The 10,932-nt window shown below is 26.5% G+C and overlaps 1 long non-coding RNA gene across 1 annotated transcript; it reads right to left on the bottom strand.

Annotated features, from left to right (window-relative positions):
- Positions 1-4,075: 4,075 nt before the first annotated feature.
- On the bottom strand, positions 4,076-7,345 carry LOC139425122 (uncharacterized). Its single transcript, XR_011636348.1, has 2 exons — positions 6,469-7,345; positions 4,076-4,817 (listed from the first exon to the last, which is right to left on the bottom strand). It is a non-coding gene; the product is annotated as an uncharacterized lncRNA (long non-coding RNA).
- Positions 7,346-10,932: the final 3,587 nt, after the last annotated feature.

Genomic DNA, 10,932 nt, shown 5'->3' with positions numbered 1-10,932 from the left:
TTTATGTGATTTTCAATATTTAAACCATAAGTTAATTTGTTTTCGTTAATCAAAATTAAACAGAGTTATTTTCCTAAGTGTAGTATTAAGTTTCATTGAAACATTATATATAATTACACTTACAAAAAAAAAGTTTGGAACTCGCTACTGCAGTGTTTCCCAAACTTATGACTTTTGTGTACTCTTTCTAAATTTTTCTTAATGCTGCGTACCACTAATAAAAAAATGAACGTATTTTTTTAAAAATATGTTTGCTTTTCTTTTTTGGTACAAAGTTTTCGGTAAAAAATTCAATGTTAAGGATAAAAATTACATTTTATTGAAATAATCAAAATAAGTAGAATTTATTACAAACCTTTACTATAAAAAAATTTCACAAAAGTTAAAAATCATAACTGACTGTAGACAGCACTAATTGTAAATTTTCATGGCTGGCTTTGTTTTTAAATTAAAATTTGTGAAATTTTCGTTTGTTGTAAGATATTTCGCATAAGAACGCGTACCCCCTGCAAAACTGTTCCCGTACCCCTGGGGGTACGCGTACCACACTTTGGGAGACACTGTGCAACTGAATTATTAGCTATCAAACAAAGTCCACCTAATGCAGCTATCCTGAAAAATTTCATAACATCAAGTATTCAAATCCATTTCTGGAAATGGGTTGCAAAAAGCCTATTGTGTCGAGTCTAGGGTTGTGTGCTGCAATGGTTACAAGTGAAAGCACAATTCCAATGGGGGGTGCAATTAAGAAATGAAGGTGCTGCTTGGTTTACTCACCCTGATTTATTCCAAGATTAAGTCAAAACTATTCATCCCAAGTGACTTTACTTTGTAACTATAGTACCTGCCACAAGGCAAGGCTGCGGTTCTGAAAACTGCACAATTGGTGCTTATTACCACAATACCATAAGTAGCCAAGACCATAATTCAAGCATCATTGCTGTCAATGAAATTTCGACAATTTTTTTCATGTCTTCCTGAAGCAGATGGCTACCTGTCAAAGTTAGTAATATACTGGGCAACCCAAGATTTGGAAAATTTGAAGAAAAAAAAAACATAGAAATGTATGATTAGCTGTGTTGTACTTGGTAGTCTGAACCACTGAGGTTTGTGGCATAAATATTTATTGGACAATCAGCAAAAATATTGTAATGGGACAGTTTTAAATGGTTACCATAAAAAATAATAAATTTATATACATATATTTACTCTGCAGTCATAATGCATTTATTCCAGAATGCTGACATTTAACTTTTTTATCTCTTCTAAATTAAATTGGTAATAATTAGACACAGTGAACATGAAAGTTTTTTTCATATTATTAAATAAAAAATTTGTTTTATTAGAATATCTCAACTAAAATTACAAATGATATTTTAATTGAATTTTAATCACAAATAAAAAATATTTTTCACCACATTTTCAGTCAAGAAAAAAATTTCACCATTTTTGCTTTACCACAGTAAATTGGAGAATTTGCAAGAAAATTTATATGGGATAGCTACCAAATCCAAAAATTTATGATCAAAATAAGCAATTTTTATACCAAATTTTTTTTAATTGATCAAAATCATAAAAGCAAAGAAAAAGTAATGATTTTGATAATTGACTTACTCTTAACAAGAATTTCAGTGATGAGAACAAAAAAACTGATTCTTTCTTAAATAATTCATAATTTTTTATACAAGTTTGTGTAACCTTTACATGCATACAGATCAATTGTTTTCAAAACAATGCAAAAAATATGAAGATAGTCAATATTTGGTGCTAGCCTATTTTTATCACTAATATTTTAGCAAGTTTTAAAAAAGATATTTACTTTGGAAAAACTTTTTCTTAAATTTAAACACTCAAATCAAGCTCTATTGCCAGTTATTTGGTTGTTTGTTTTTTTTATAAGATTTCCTGGAAAATAAAACTTTTCTCATTATTCTTGTTTTGTCACTTCTTTGTTTACTAAGGAACTAAGTTAAATATATTTCTTCTACTATATAAGGCATTTTGCAAATGGCCAGTTGTAAGCATATTTGAAACAAGGCACCTTTTTCAAAAAATGAAAATTTTGAAAGATTAAAATTTTACTGTAATGCTTTTCGTTAGAAGGATTTCTCAGAATGTGATTAACATTGCAAGATTTATTTCTAAAATGCATAAACATTTTAGCCAGCAAACATAAAATTAAGTTTTCATATTTCCATGTTTATATATAAAATAAATAATAATAAAACAAGCATTGGAGCACATTTTATGAAAAAAATTGCGATCTAGTGGCGACTGGCAATTTTTTAATTTGCAATCTGTTACATTTGCAGTATATCTTCTTTTATCTAAAACAAAAATAATCATACTCAATTCATTAGATTCAATTCTAAATTAATATTTTTTTGACCTTTTGTTACTTTTAATTTTCAAGCAGAAAAGTGGGAAAAAGAAAAACTCTGAAAATACTTCATATAACGGAAAAAAATGTGTGAGAAAGTGTTTTGCATAAAATGAAGACACTTAAATTATTTAGACACTTACACCTATAGTAAAAAAAAAAAAAAATTTAAACAGTAAGTTAACAACCCAAAAAACTGTTAAGCTTTATATAAATCATGATTAAACAGGATAAAATAAAGCAGGGTAGTTATTTGTAGTTGCTCAGACATTCTTAATAAAAGAATGTTTTCGTCTTTATTTGACCCGATCCTTAGCTTTTTGTCCTGATATTCCTGATTTTAGTATATGTTAGAAACATACCGCATATTTTTTTAAAGATTTAAGGAATTTGGATCAAACATTTTTTCATTTTAATAATGTTAGCAGAAATTTCAAACTTAAAAAAAAGGATAACGATTGTAAACATAATTTTTAAATAAATTAAGATGAAGATTGTAAACATAATTTTTTACTATTATTTTCTCTCTTATAAAATTTTGAAAGTTGGGAATTTCACCAAAAATTTTAAAAATCTTCTGCTTGAATTTCATAGAAGAAATAATAAAATCAAAAAGTTATACAGATGATTATGCTTCATAATTGTTCTTAAGATGAAAAAAAAAATCCCTAACTTGGAATGTTACATTTTATTAACTAAAAATATTTTTCAAATAATAAATAAAGCCTATAATTATGTTACATTTTTTTAAATAAATTTAAGTTATATTTTTAAAATTGTTATTACTAAATTTTAAAGGGTCACAGTGAATATTATTTTTAAATCAATTGACAATAATTTTATTACTTCTCTATGTAATAAAAAGTCCTATAAATTAGTTTAAATTATACATCATACTTTCAAATTGAAAAACATTAAACAGGGTTCATACAGAGATCAGAAGAAATCCAAGGAAATTTTTAAGAACTTATCAAAAATTTAAAAACTTTGCGTAAAAAGATAACGAGACAGATTTTTTTTTTTTAAATTAAAAAGCAGTTATTCTAAGAAACTTGCAAAAATGTATAGTTTGCATATTTTTTTCTAGTCCTTTTGAAATAAATGTTGACTTTGTCAAACTTCATCAAGAAAAATAAAGTTATCACTTTCACACATAAATACATTTTCCAGTTTCTAATATTTTAATAAATCTTCATGTTAATCAGATAAATCTTCATGTTTTAATAAATCTTCATGTTCAATCAGATGTTAAAGATTAACATAAAAACCTACCAATCATATATTTTTAAATTTGAATACATAGGAATTGTTACATTGAATACAGTGTTATTCAAGAGTTAGATCATTAAAGAAATGATTGAATTTTGATATAATTTATAGATAAAAATGGCAGTATTATAATTGATCCATTTATTTTCTAATTTCTCGATTAGAAGCTGTGATTTTTAACTTTGAAGCAGTTAGCTTTAATATTTTTTTCAGCAGCCCTCAGTGTTAATAAATTAAGAATTGATATGTAGTTTATCAGAAAGGATTAACTTAAATTCCGAACTTAAAATTATAAATTTGAATGAAAAATATATATAAAGAAATTAATGAAAATATTCATCTCTTATTAAAAAAAAACTAGATCTGAATCACTTTCACTATTAAGTTAAACAAAGAGCAGAATCAAAAAAATAATAAACAAAAATCTAAGTAATAAAAAAAAAATCCTTTATTCAATGAAGGATACAATTAGATTTTTTATTACATACATTAATTACGGTCTAAATTTAAAAAAAAAAAAAAAAATTTCATTCAAGTTTTATAATTGATACATTTATTTAATTATTTTCTAATTTCAAGATACTATAAATCTATGTTCTAACTATTTGGTGCAGTTTGCTGCTGCTCTAATAATTTTTTAGCAGCTTCTTCATCCTGGGCACTCATTGTAGTTAGTTTACGGCCTATTCTCTCGTGAACTTCCAGGTATTTGGCAACACATCTATCAGTGCATATACTCTCTCCTTTAGTGAGATCACCTTCGTGATATTTAGGAGGAATACACTTTTTATGACAAGCGGAAGTCATACGATTATACATATCGGACATCATTTCGATTTCTAAGTTTTGAACAATTTGCATCTTAGATGCATCGAGCTGAATAGCAGGATTCATTGTGTATTATTTAGAAAAAATAATAATTTAAAGAGAAGTCAGGTTTGTTAAACACACAGTCTTTACACTTCGCAATGATGTAACAACCAGTGTACCGAACAGCAACCGCTTTAGACGCAAACACTATCTTTATCTAAACCTTTCAGGAATGTTGTAAACACCAGTATTCGATTTGGAAATGCGTTGTCTCGCTTTCATAGCATCTGTGCGTTGTTGAACAATGCCTTTTTTCACCAGGAAAAATGAGGTCACACCAGAAAAAGCTAAGATAGCTCTGTAAAAAAAGATGAAAACACAAGTAAGAATCAATTTAAAAATTGTTATTTTTTTTTTTAAAATTCAAATATAAACAGTAAAATTCTTAAAATAGATAAAGGAATGGCATTGCTGAATAAAATACTTTCAGCTATACATTAGTATTTTAAAATTTAAAGCATTAAAAATAGCTAATTTAGGCAAACCAAGAGATAACGGTAATGTTTCAAATGCTGAAATAAATTTTCAAATTATTCAAATGCAAACAAATTATGCAGTAAGGGAAATCCTGTCACAATAAGACTGCATATTAATATTTAAAAAAAAAAATAAATAATATTCAAGCATTTATAACTTCACTTTTTACCATGGGTTTAACTGAATACATTTTATTCAGTACTTTAATTACAATTAGAGGAAAAACAGAAGTTAACACAGAAAGTTTCGCCTGTTATATTGCCTCCTTTTAAGAATAAACCCAGAAGTGTAAAAATGTAATATAAACAGTGTTTTCACTAAAGCGCGAAAACGCGAGAATCTCGCATATTTTTTCTTTTCTCTCATTAAAAAATTATTACCGCGAGAAATTTGCGCATTCTANTTTTTTCTATGATGAAAACACTGATAAAATACTTTTTTTCTCAAAAATTTGTATGCACTTTCAAGTTGTCATTGGTAAGATTCAACTGTATATCATGCTACAACAATAAAGTTTGTTTATTTTTAAACTCAACTCATTTTCATAGAAACCAATATTACAAAAATTGATTATCAACACTAGAAAGCTATATAAGGGTTTAAAATAAAATGTATACAATTTATAACTATATAATTACGTGCACTTATTGTTTTTAGTGCCATTTAAATAACGTAAATATTAACTAGAGACTTAACACCACATAAATGTGATATAACTTCACAATTAACAATTAAAATTTAGCTACCTCAGACAATCATATGAATTTAAAAAAAATCTTCTTAAGCTTCCATTATACATTTTAATGACAATACTCCTAGCAATAGTAAGCATTAGCCGATGCCTTTGTGTAAGTAAGTCATTTAAAAAAACTCAAGCACACTTACCACATATATATAAAATATTCATATAAAAATCTTTGTTTGACAACATATATACGCACATCTTTTTTTTTTAAAAAAATTACATTTTTCTTTTCTAACTTCAACTATAATTTGTGCTCAGAAGTTACTAAATAAACAAAAGTAAATTCATCAAAACCTACGATTTCATAATATTTAAAATATTTAATTCTACATAGATCCTAACTATTATTTCTAACTGCAGAGTTCCAAAGACAAAATTCATTGCAAGAAGATTTAAACGGGCCAGATATTATCTGATAAGATATTGCGATAACAAGATCAATATAAGTACCGAAGTTGGGAATTGATATTAATTAAATTCTATAAACATTTCTCCACTAACAATTCTAAAAACATTTCTCACTTTATCAAAATAATATCAGTTAAAGGAAATTTAAATCAATGTTTAAGTTTTGCATAATTAAACTTTATAATATTATTCGATGAAGAGGAAAAACTTTTCTATCCACCAGTTACAAGAAAACTATGGAAAAAAAATTTCATATAATTAATGAGAACAATTTCGACTTATATATAAGAAATTCATTTAAATTGAAAACAAATCTTACATCGCTAAATTAATTTTAGTGATTTTACTCCTTGCCATAAGCAAAATGTCCAAAAGATAGTGTTTTATTTAATAATTCTTCATCTTATTTACATGGCCTATAAAAAGAAACAGTAAATTAAACAATTATTGTAAATAAATAGTAAGTTAGCTTGAAATTACATAAGTTCACAAAATTTTCCATGTGTTTATGTACGACGACCGTAACCTTGCCGCATTAAAGCAAAACATTCAGTTACAGTTAACGTATCTAAGCTCGATTGTTTACATTTGGCATCAATTGCCGAGATGATGGAACCGAAAAAACTAAGTACAGATGGCGTTAAAAGTAAAAAGTTCACCGTCATGGATGATTGACTGAATGAAAACAATGGATGGTGTTTTCAATATAAATGTAAACAATAACAATCTTGAGTTCCATACCTGCTCTAGTTCCGGTTAGAACGTTTGCAACTACTTACTACAGCTTTTTCTGCGAGGCGATATTGTCAAACGGATAATTTTGTTTTCAATAAAAGAAGTAAATTAGATAATTTCTGAGCTAAAATCTGCAGTATTTCATAAGATATTAATGCTATCAAGTAATTCTAGTGAGTTTGAAGTGAAAACTTGTTTCAGTTATTTATATTGTTAAAGAAGGTGACTTGACTGCTATATTTTGAACTCGCTTTTTTGGCAGTCCTGATGTGGCCTTTTTCCATTTATTTATTACTGTTTATTCCTGTTGCAAGCTGTGCACCATCTTACGTTAGAGCTAGCACCTTTAGCATTGTAAACACAAGTAATAAGTAATCAAATACCACGTTTTCAAGAATCTCAAAGCACAATGATCACGTTGTGATCCAAATGGCTTTAAAATACATTGGAAACAGTAACCCGGATGTATTAGGGGGTTGGAGCTCGCAGCGTTCCTTAGTGTAGAAAACACCCTCCATAACAGGCGTCCTAAAAGAGGCAAAAATTCCGGTGCATCCTTCCACTGATGTTACGCTTACGAAGCGACGTGCGAACAGCTTAATGTTCTAGAAAGTTTTATCAATGTGATTTAGGAATAAATTTGCTGCTAATTTTACCATTCATAAAAGTTTTCGGTAATTTATAAATTCTAACTGGTAGTGAGCCTAAAATATATTTAAGAAAATTAATATCACAACATAAATAAATTGCAAGGTTTACCATGTTTTGAACATTATCCCTTCTGACTATTTTTGTGTAAAATATCACAGCTTGTTACTTATTGGGTTGCATCTTGCAGGGCATAGCATGCTTGTAGAGTCCAACAAATTCTTATGTTGTTTGTTTCGTTGAAGTTTAAATTCAAAAAACGTACACTATTGTAAACACTACAAGTATAACAATACATAGATGGCGCCCTTTTTCAAGCTTAGACGTAAACAGAGACATATTATTATACATGACAAATCAGAAAAGAGCTTCGAAAAGGGACGCACCATTACTACACTCCAATTGTGACTCTAGTAGTTGATGTAGTCCTACTTTTCACAGAATTTTCCTATTCTAAACATGGCAATCAAATACTCGCACTCTTTAATTTCTTCATTTAAATAATAGGTAAATAATATTCGAGCAGATTATTCTAAGATGTATTCTATGTTTTTTCTCAAAATGCACTAAATAGATTTTTTTTAAACAATAAAAGGAATTTAAAGTCTGCAAACCATAGAGGTCGGGGATTTGATTTCTAGCGGTGACACGGGAACATATGTTTTTCGCACTTTTAAAGCGTTATAAACTTGTAAATCAACTACAAAATACTTTATTTTACTATTATATAGTTTTATTTTATTTAAAATTTATTAAATTATATATTTTAAAATATATACTTTTAATTTAAATTTTGTTATAAAAAACTACAAAAATCTTTTTAAATTAAAAATTTATACAATTTAGTACCTATGATACATTATAATTTTGCATAAACATCTGTAGATTCATATAATTAATTTTATGAAATGAAAAAGTAATTCCATTCTAGTTTTCTTTTCGTTTAAAAAAATGTACTACTAAATCTTTTTGATTTAAGAAAATTTTAATTTCAGCAAAAAACTGTCTTAATCACTCGAAGAAAAATATCGATTTTAAAATTTGTAATTACTACGAATTTTAACTATTTAGCTGATTTTAACTTTTTTTTAAGTTGAAAATGGAATTATTGAAATTGAAATTTTATTCAGTTCTATATATTTAAAATTAGTTTAATTTTAGGAGCAAATTGCGTTTATTAATATTTATATCAACTAAAAGGAAATTTTTCTTATAAGCACAAATATCTATATATATATTTCTCTTACACGGCGATAAAAAAAAAGCCTCATTACAACTCCCCGAATGGCAACGCTAGAAAATCAACCAAGGATTGCAGCTAAAAATGTCACATGCCAAATTTAGTTTAGGTGGCTCAACTTATAGCGCTTCTAAAAACGGAAACTGAAATAACCAGAGTGTAAAATAGTATGTGCTTATGCGCATCGTATTTTTTGTTAAATAATTTATTTATTATATATCAGTTTATAGATGGTAGCGAGAAGAGTTTTTNATAAACCACTGTAGATTGATGTTATTAATTTTATGAAATGAAAAAAGAATTCTATTCTAGTTTTCTTTTCGTTTAAAATAATGTGCTTCTAAATATTTTTGATTTAAAAAAAATTTAATTTCGGTAAAAAACTGTCTGAATCACTTGAAGAAAAATATCGATTTCAAAATTTGTAATTACTACGAATTTTAACTATTTAGCTAATTTCAACTATTTTTTAAGTTAAAAATGGAATTATTGAAATTGAAATTTTATTCAGTTCTATATATTTAAAATTATTTAAATTTTAGGAGCAAATTGCGTTTATTAATATTTGTATCAAACTAAAAGCAGATTTCTCTTACTAGCACAAATATATGAAGTAAATGACATTTTATATGAAGTAAACTCATGAATATTTATGAATATTACATGAATATTTATGAAGTAAATAACTTTTTTGAAGTAATGACTTTTTACATCGGTAATTTTACTCGTACTTAGCATTGATTTGTTTAGATTAACAAATAAAAATAATATGTAAAACTCTAAAATATTTTAGAATTTATTATCATTTTAAATAAAACAAAATTTTATTAAAATTTAAATAACTCCTTACTGTATAGAAATAATACTAATTTAGTAACAACTATAGCGATGATTTAAATTAGTAAATTACTCTCTTTAAATTTAACAGTAAATTCTGCTTGGTTATCATAAAGTATTAATGCAAATTTTAAATTAGCAAAAAATTATATTCTGTCTACACTCACAGAATCTTCTAATAAAAATTAGAAAATTTTAACATGCTAGTCGTATTAAAAGCTAGTTTTTCATACAATACTTCGTTAATATTTATTTTATATATAATCATTACAAGATGACAGCACCAGTCAAAATATCGGAAGTTTCGTATACTTATTGATTGTAATAGAAGATTTTCTATGGAGTTCTGTTGATTGGAATTCTGTTGATGTTAAGCTTTTATGCTGTGTCGGATTACCCATTATGCCAGACTAGGCCATGGCCTGGGGCCCCCAATGATTAGGGGCTCCCTTGAAATGGATTTTTTGAAAACAAATTTTAAAAAATTAAGAAAAACAAAGATTTTTTTTTAAAAAATTCTTTCAATTCAAGTATATATGTTATGATTATAAAATGTTATGATTATTTTTTAGTTCAAATTTAACAAAATAAAGTAAAATTAAATTTATTATTATTTATTTTTATGTTAAATATGCTTTCTTAAGTGAAAAGATGTATAAATACTTTTATATTTGAATAAATAAAAAACATACGAGAAAAAAAATTAATCTAAGGGCCCCAAAAATTTGAATGGCCCAGGGCCCCGCGTATGCTTAATCCGGCACTGATTTTATGTTAAGTGAGGAATAAAGAAAAAAATAATAACTATTCAAGGAGGTTAGATTAAAAAATATCATAGCTTATTTGGATGTCAGGGGAAACTTAAATTTTTAATAGTAATTAATTATTTATTTATAATAATTATTTATTTATTATAATTATTTATATAAAAAATAGTATTTATAGTTTCATGTGTTACAACAAATTTCTTAAGTATAGCTAACAGAGCATAACTTTTTTTCTCTTTAATCATAAAAGGATTTATTTTGCTATTTCTACTTTGAAAAAAGAAAATTTTTGTTGATATTTCGTCCCGTTTTTCTTAATAAAGAAAAAGTAAAATTATTTTAACGACGTGTGAGTCACATAAAAAGAAAATTTTATTTGCGACACACTTTGAAGTAAAAACGAGAAACTTTTATGCCCCATATATCTCACTAGATGGCAGCATCAGTAGATGTAGTCATTTTCATTTCAAACCAACATATGTTTTCAAACACAAAGTACTGCTTCTTTCTGCATTCCTCTTTGGGGGCAAAAATCAATCGGAAGTAGTAACCCTTA

This window comes from Parasteatoda tepidariorum, chromosome 3 (assembly GCF_043381705.1).
Source record: "Parasteatoda tepidariorum isolate YZ-2023 chromosome 3, CAS_Ptep_4.0, whole genome shotgun sequence".
NCBI classification, from domain to species: Eukaryota; Metazoa; Arthropoda; class Arachnida; order Araneae; family Theridiidae; genus Parasteatoda; species Parasteatoda tepidariorum.
This window is presented reverse-complemented; position numbering and strand designations above follow the sequence as displayed.